The sequence below is a fragment of the Globicephala melas genome, chromosome X (assembly GCF_963455315.2).
Source record: "Globicephala melas chromosome X, mGloMel1.2, whole genome shotgun sequence".
Classification (NCBI taxonomy): Eukaryota; Metazoa; Chordata; class Mammalia; order Artiodactyla; family Delphinidae; genus Globicephala; species Globicephala melas.
The window spans coordinates 113,046,596-113,053,126 of NC_083335.1; the positions used below are offsets into that span (position 1 = coordinate 113,046,596).

At 39.2% G+C, this 6,531-nt stretch overlaps 1 non-coding gene across 1 annotated transcript; it reads right to left on the reverse strand.

The window, feature by feature from the left end:
- Positions 1-6,188: 6,188 nt before the first annotated feature.
- TRNAW-CCA (transfer RNA tryptophan (anticodon CCA)) lies at positions 6,189-6,261 on the reverse strand. Its single transcript has one exon. It is a non-coding gene; the product is annotated as a tRNA-Trp (tRNA).
- Positions 6,262-6,531: the final 270 nt, after the last annotated feature.

Consider the following 6,531-nt stretch of genomic DNA (forward strand, 5'->3'; position numbering starts at 1 on the left):
ATATTGAGCTGCATGAACTGTTTATATATTTTAGAGATTAATCCTTTGTCCATTGATTCATTTGCAAATATTTTCTCCCATTCTGAGGGTTGTCTTTTCGTCTTGTTTATGGTTTCCTTTGCTGTGCAAAAGCTTTGACGTTTCATTAGGTCCCATTTATTTATTTTTGTTTCCATTACTCTAGGAGGTGGATTAAAAAAGATGTTGCTGTGATTTATGTCAAAGAGTGTTCTTCCTATGTTTTCCTCTAAGAGTTTGATAGTGTCCAGTCTTACATGTAGGTCTCTAATCCATTTTGAGTTTATTTTTGTGTGTGGTGTTAGGGAGTGTTCTAATTTCATTCTTTTACATGTAGCTGTCCAGTTTTCTCAGCACCACTTATTGAAGAGACTGTCTTTTCTCCATTGTATATCTTTGCCTCCTTTGTCATAGATTAGTTGACCATAGATGTGTGGGTTTATCTCTGGGCTTTCTATCTTGTTCCATTGATCTATGTTTCTGTTTTTGTGCCAGTACCATATTGTCCTGATTACTGTAGCTTTGTAGTATAGTCTGAAGTCAGGGAGTCTGATTCCTCCAGCTCCATTTTTTCCCTTCAAGACTGCTTTGGCTATTTGGGGTCTTTTGTATCTCCATACAAATTTTAAGATGATTTGTTCTAGTTCTGTAAAAAATGCCATTGGTAATTTGATAGGGATTGCATTGAATCTGTAGATTGCTTTGGGTAGTATAGTCATTTCCACAATATTGATTCTTCAAATCCAAGAACATGGTACATCTCTCCATCTGTTTGTATCATCTTTAATATCTTTCATCAGTGTCTTATAGTTTTCTGCATACAGGTCTTTTGTCTCCCTGGGTAGGTTTATTCCTAGGTATTTTATTCTTTTTGTTGTGGTGACAAATGGGAGTGTTTCCATAATTTCTCTTTCAGATATTTCATCATTAGTGTATAGGAATGCAAGAGATTTCTGTGCATTAATTTTGTATCCTGCAACTTTCCCAAATTCTTTTTGTTTTTTGGTGAGATGATATCTCATTGAGTTATTTTTTTTAAACATCTTTATTGGAGTATAATTGCTTTACAATGGTGTGTTAGTGTCAGCTTTATAACAAAGTGAATCAGTTATACATATACATATGTTCCCATATCTCTTCCCTCTTGCATCTCCCTCCCTCCCACCCTCCCTATGCCACCCCTCTAGGTGGTCACAAAGCACCGAACTGACCTCCCTGTGCTATGCGGCTGCTTCCCAGTAGCTATCTATTTTATGTTTTTTTTTTTTTTTTTTTACCATATTCTTGATTAGCTCTACTAGTTTTTCTGGTGGCATTTTTAGGATTCTCTATGTATAGTATCATGTCATCTGCAGACAGGACAGTTTTACTTCTTCTTTTCCAATTTATATTCCTTTTATTTCTTTTTCTCCTCTGATTGCCATGGCTAGGACTTCCAAAACTATGTTGAATAATAGTGGTGAGAGTGGACATGTTGTCTCATTCCTGATCCTAGAGGAAATGCTTTCAGTTTCTCACCATTGAGAATGATGTTTGCTGTGGGTTTGTCGTATATGGCCTTTATTATGTTGAGGTAGGTTCCCTCTATGCTCACTTTCTGGAACGTTTTTATCATAAATGGGTGTTAAATTTTGTCAGAAGCTTTTCCTGCAACTATTGAGATGTTCATATGGTTTTTATTCTTCAATTTGTTAATATGGTGTATCACATTGATTGATTTGTATATATTGAAGAATCCCTTGGATAAATCCCACTTGATAATGGTGTATGCTCCTTTTAATGTGTTGTTGGATTCTGTCTGCTAGTATTTTGTTGAGGATTTTTGCACCTATATTCATCAGTGATATTGGTCTGTAATTTTCTTTTTTTGTAGTATCTTTGTCTGGTTTTGGTATCAGAGTGATGGTGGCCAAATAGAATGAGTTTGGGAGCGTTCCTTCCTCTGCAATTTTTTGGAAGAGTTTGAGAAGGATGGGTGTTAGCTCTTCTCTAAATCTTTGATAGAATTCACCTGTGAAGCCATTTGGTTCTGGACTTTTGTTTATTGGAAGATTTTTAATCACAGTTTCAATTTCGTTACTTGTGATTGGCCTGTTCCTATTTTCTATTCCTGGTTCAGTCTTGGAAGGTTATACCTTTCTAGGAATTTGTCCATTTCTTCCAGGTTGTCCATTTTATTGGCATAGAGTTGCTTGTAGTAGTCTCTTAGGATGCTTTGTATTTCTGCGGTGTCTGTTGTAACTTCTCCTTTTTCATTTTTAATTTTATTGATTTGAGTCTTGTCCCTCTTTTTCTTTATGAGTCTGGCTAATGGTTTATCAATTTTGTTTATCTTCTCAAAGAACCAGCTTTTAGTTTTATTGATCTTTGCTATTGTTTTCTTTGTTTCTATTTCATTTATTTCTGCTCTGGTCTTTATGATTTCTTTTCTTCTGCTAACTTTGGGTCTTGTTTGTTGTTCTTCTTCTAGTTCCTTTAGGTGTAAGGTTAGATTGTTTATTTGAGATTTTTCTTGTTTCTTGAGGTAGGCTTGTATAGCTATAAACTTCCCTGTTCGAACTGCTTTTGCTGCATCCCATAGGTTTTGGATGGTCGTGTTTTCTTTGTCATTTGTCTCTAGGATTTCTTTTTTTTTTTTTTTCGGTACGCAGGCCTCTCACTGTTGTGGCTTCTCCTATTGCAGAACACAGGCTCCGGACGCACAGGCCCAGCGGCCATTGCTCACAGGCCCAGCCACTCTGCGGCATGTGGGATCCTCCTGGACCGGGGCATGAACCCGTGTCCCCTGCATCAGCAGGCAGACTCTCAACCACTGCACCACCAGGGAAGCCCTCTAGGTATTTTTTGATTTCCTCTTTGATTTCTTCAGTGATCTCTTGGTTATTTAGTAACATATTGTTTAGCCTCCATGTGTTTGTGTTTTTTCCCTTTTTTTTCCCTGTAATTCATTTCTAATCTCATAGCGTTGTGGTCAGAAAAGATGCTTGATATGATTTTAATTTTCTTAAACTTACTGAGGCTTGATTTGTGACCCAAGATGTGATGTATCCTGGAGAATGTTCTGTGCAGTTGAGAAGAAAGTGTAATCTGCTGTTTTTGGATAGAATGGCCTATAAATATCAATTCAATCTATCTGGTCTATTGTGTCATTTAAAGCTTCTGTTTCCTTATTTATTTTCACTTTGGATGATCTGTCCATTGGTGTAAGTGAGGTGTTAAAGTCCCCCACTATTATTGTGTTACTGTCGATTTCCTCTTTTATAGCTGTTAGCAGTTGCCTTATGTATTGAGGTGCTCCTATGTTGGGTGCATATATAATTGTTATATCTTCTTCTTGGATTGATCCCTTGATCATTATGTAGTGTCCTTCCTTGTTTCTTGTAACATTCTTTATTTTGAAGTCTATTTTATCTGATATGAGTATAGCTACTCCAGTTTTCTTTTGTTTTCCATTTGCATGGAATATCTTTTTCCATCCCCTCACTTTCAGTCTGAATGTGTCCCTAGGTCTGAAGTGGGTCTCTTGTAGACAGCATATAGATGGGTCTTGTTTTTGTATCCATTCAGCCAGCCTGTGTCTTTTGGTTGGAGCCTTTAATCCATTCACGTTTAAGGTAATTATGGATACGTATGTTCCTATAACCATTTTCTTAATTGTTTTAGGTTTGTTTTTGTAGGTCCTTTTCTTCTCTTGTGTTTCCCACTTAGAGAAGTTCCTTTAGCATGTGTTGTAGAGCTGGTTGGTGGAGCTGAATTCTCTTAGCTTTTGCTTGTCTCTGAAGCTTTTGATTTCTCCATTGAATCTGAATGAGATCCTTGCCAGGCAGAGTAATCTTGTTTGTAGTTTCTTCCCTTTCATCACTTTAAGTATATCATGCCACTCCCTTCTGGCTTGTAGAGTTTCTGCTGAGAAATCAGCTGTTAACCTTATGGGAGTTCCCTTGTACATTATTTTTTGTTTTCCTCTTGCTGTTTTCAATAATTTTTCTTGGTCTTTAATTTTTGCCAATTTGATTACTATGTGTTTCAGTGTGTTTCTCCTTGCATTTATCCTGTATGGGACTCGCTGTGCTTCCTGGACATGGGTGGCTATTTCCTTTCCATTTTAGGGAAGTTTTCGACTATAATCTCTTCAAATATTTTCTCTGGTCCTCTCTCTCTCTCCTCCTTCTGGGACCCCTATAATGTGAATGTTGTTGCGTTTAATGTTGTCTCAGAGGTCTCTTAGGCTGTCATCATTTCTTTCCATTCTTTTTTCTTTATTCTGGTCTGCAGCAGTGAATTCCACCATTCTGTCTTCCAGGTCACTTATCCATTCTTCTGCCTCAGTTATTCTGCTATTGATTCCTTCAGTGTAGTTTTCATTTCAGTTATTGTATTGTTTATCTCTGTTTGTTCTTTAATTCTTCTAGGTCTTTGTTAAACATTTCTTGCATCTTCTCAATCTTTGCCTCCATTCTTTTTCTGAGGTCCTGGATCATCTTCACTATCATTATTCTGAATTCTTGTTCTGGAAGGTTGCCTATCTCCACTTCATTTAGTTGTTTTTCTGGGGTTTTATCTTGTTCCTTCATCTGGTACATAGCCTTCTGCCTTTTCATGTTGTCTATCTTTCTGTGAATGTGGTTTTTGTTCCACAGGCTGCAGGATTGTAGTTCTTGTTGCTTTTGCTGTCTGCCCTCTGGTGGATGAGGCTATCTAAGAGGCTTGATGGGAGGGACTGGAGGTGGGTAGACCTGGTTGTTGCTCTGGTGGGCAGAGCTCAGTAAAACTTTAATCCACTTGACTGCTGATGGGTGGGGCTGTGTTCCCTCCATGTTGGTTGTCTGGCCTGAGGCAACCCAACACTGGAGCCTACCTGGGCTCTTTGTTGGGGCTAATGACAGACTCTGAGAGGGCTCATACTAAGGAGTACTTCCCAGAACTCTTCTGCCAGTGTCCTTGTCCCCACAGTGATCCACAGCCACCCCCCACCTCTGCAGGAGACCCTCCAACACTAGCAGGTAGGTCTGGTTCAGTCTCCCCTGGGGTCACTGCTCCTTCCCCTGGGTCCCAATGCACACACTACTTTGTGTGTGCCCTCCAAGAGTGGAGTCTCTGTTTCCCCCAGTCCTGTCGAAGTCCTGCAATCCATTCCCACAAGGCTTCAAAGTTTGATCCTCTAGGAATTCCTCCTCCCGTTGCCGGACCCCCAGGTTGGGAAGCCTGACGTGGGTCTCAGAACCTTCACTCCAGTGGGTGGACTTCTGTGGTATAAGTGTTCTCCAGTCTGTGAGTCACCCACCCAGCAGTTATGGGATTTGATTTTACTGTGATTGTGCCCCTTTCACCATCTCATTGTGGCTCCTCCTTTGTCGTTGGATGTGGGATATCTTTTTTGGTGAGTTCCAGTGTCTTCTTGTCAATGATTGTCCAGCAACTAGTTGTGATTCTGGTGTTCTCACAAGAGGGAGTGAGGGCACGTCCTTCAACTCCGCCATCTTGGTTCCTCTCCAAAAGTTGAACTTTTGATATTGTCATTTCTAAAATTAAAAAAATATATATATAAGGAACAATTTTTATTTTAATGATCCATTTAAACCTGTCTTAGTCCATAAAGGATTACAGATGGCTGAGAAGGGATTATCGGTGATAAATTTAATTTCAGGTACTGTTAAAACATCCAAAATTTTAAGTAGATGATTATCCCCCAGACCTGGCTCCTCCAATCTTGACTTAATATTTGGGATGTCTTCCCTCTCCTACTCTGGCTCAGATGCATGCTGTTAGCAGAAGTTTGGTGACGGTGGTTTAGGGCAAGGGAGGGACAGGCAAGTTCCACTCCTACCTACCACAAGTCCCCCTTTCTCTGTGCCCGGGGCTCCGGCTCAGTTCACCTGGACTGGAATGGTCTTGGAATTGAGGGCAAGTGTTTGTGTTAGTTATTAGGAGCCAAAGGACTAAATCAGCTTGAGGCTTTGCTTTTCCGCTTACCTCTTCCATGTCAAGCTTTTGTGCAGAAATTGGCCTGGACGTTCCCCACTGTGTTTTCATATCTGCAGTGGTTTGAGACGTCATTTAAATAACAAAATATTAAATACAACTTTTTAAAAAAATATATTTATTCATTTTGGCTGTGCCTGGTCTTAGTTGTGGCCTGTGGGATCTAAGGTGCAGCATGCAGGATCTAGTTCCCTGACCAGGGATCGAACCTGGGCCCCCTGCATTGGGAGCAGGAGTCTTGCCCAACTGGACCACCAGGGAAGTCCCTACATCCAATTCTTAAAGCTTATTTCGATTAATGTTATGACTGAATGTCCATCAAACAATTCTGCAAAAATTAGAATTACATATAATCTAATCACTATTAAAACTGTATAACATTGGTGGGGATAAACCATTATAAAGGTTTTCTTAAATGTATCCACTTAATGCATTCTCCCAGTAGTCAGTTTTATTGTCAATCCCTTTCCCTATTTATTTATTTGAAAGATTTTAATAATTGCTTTTTAACATAAAATTCATAGTATTATC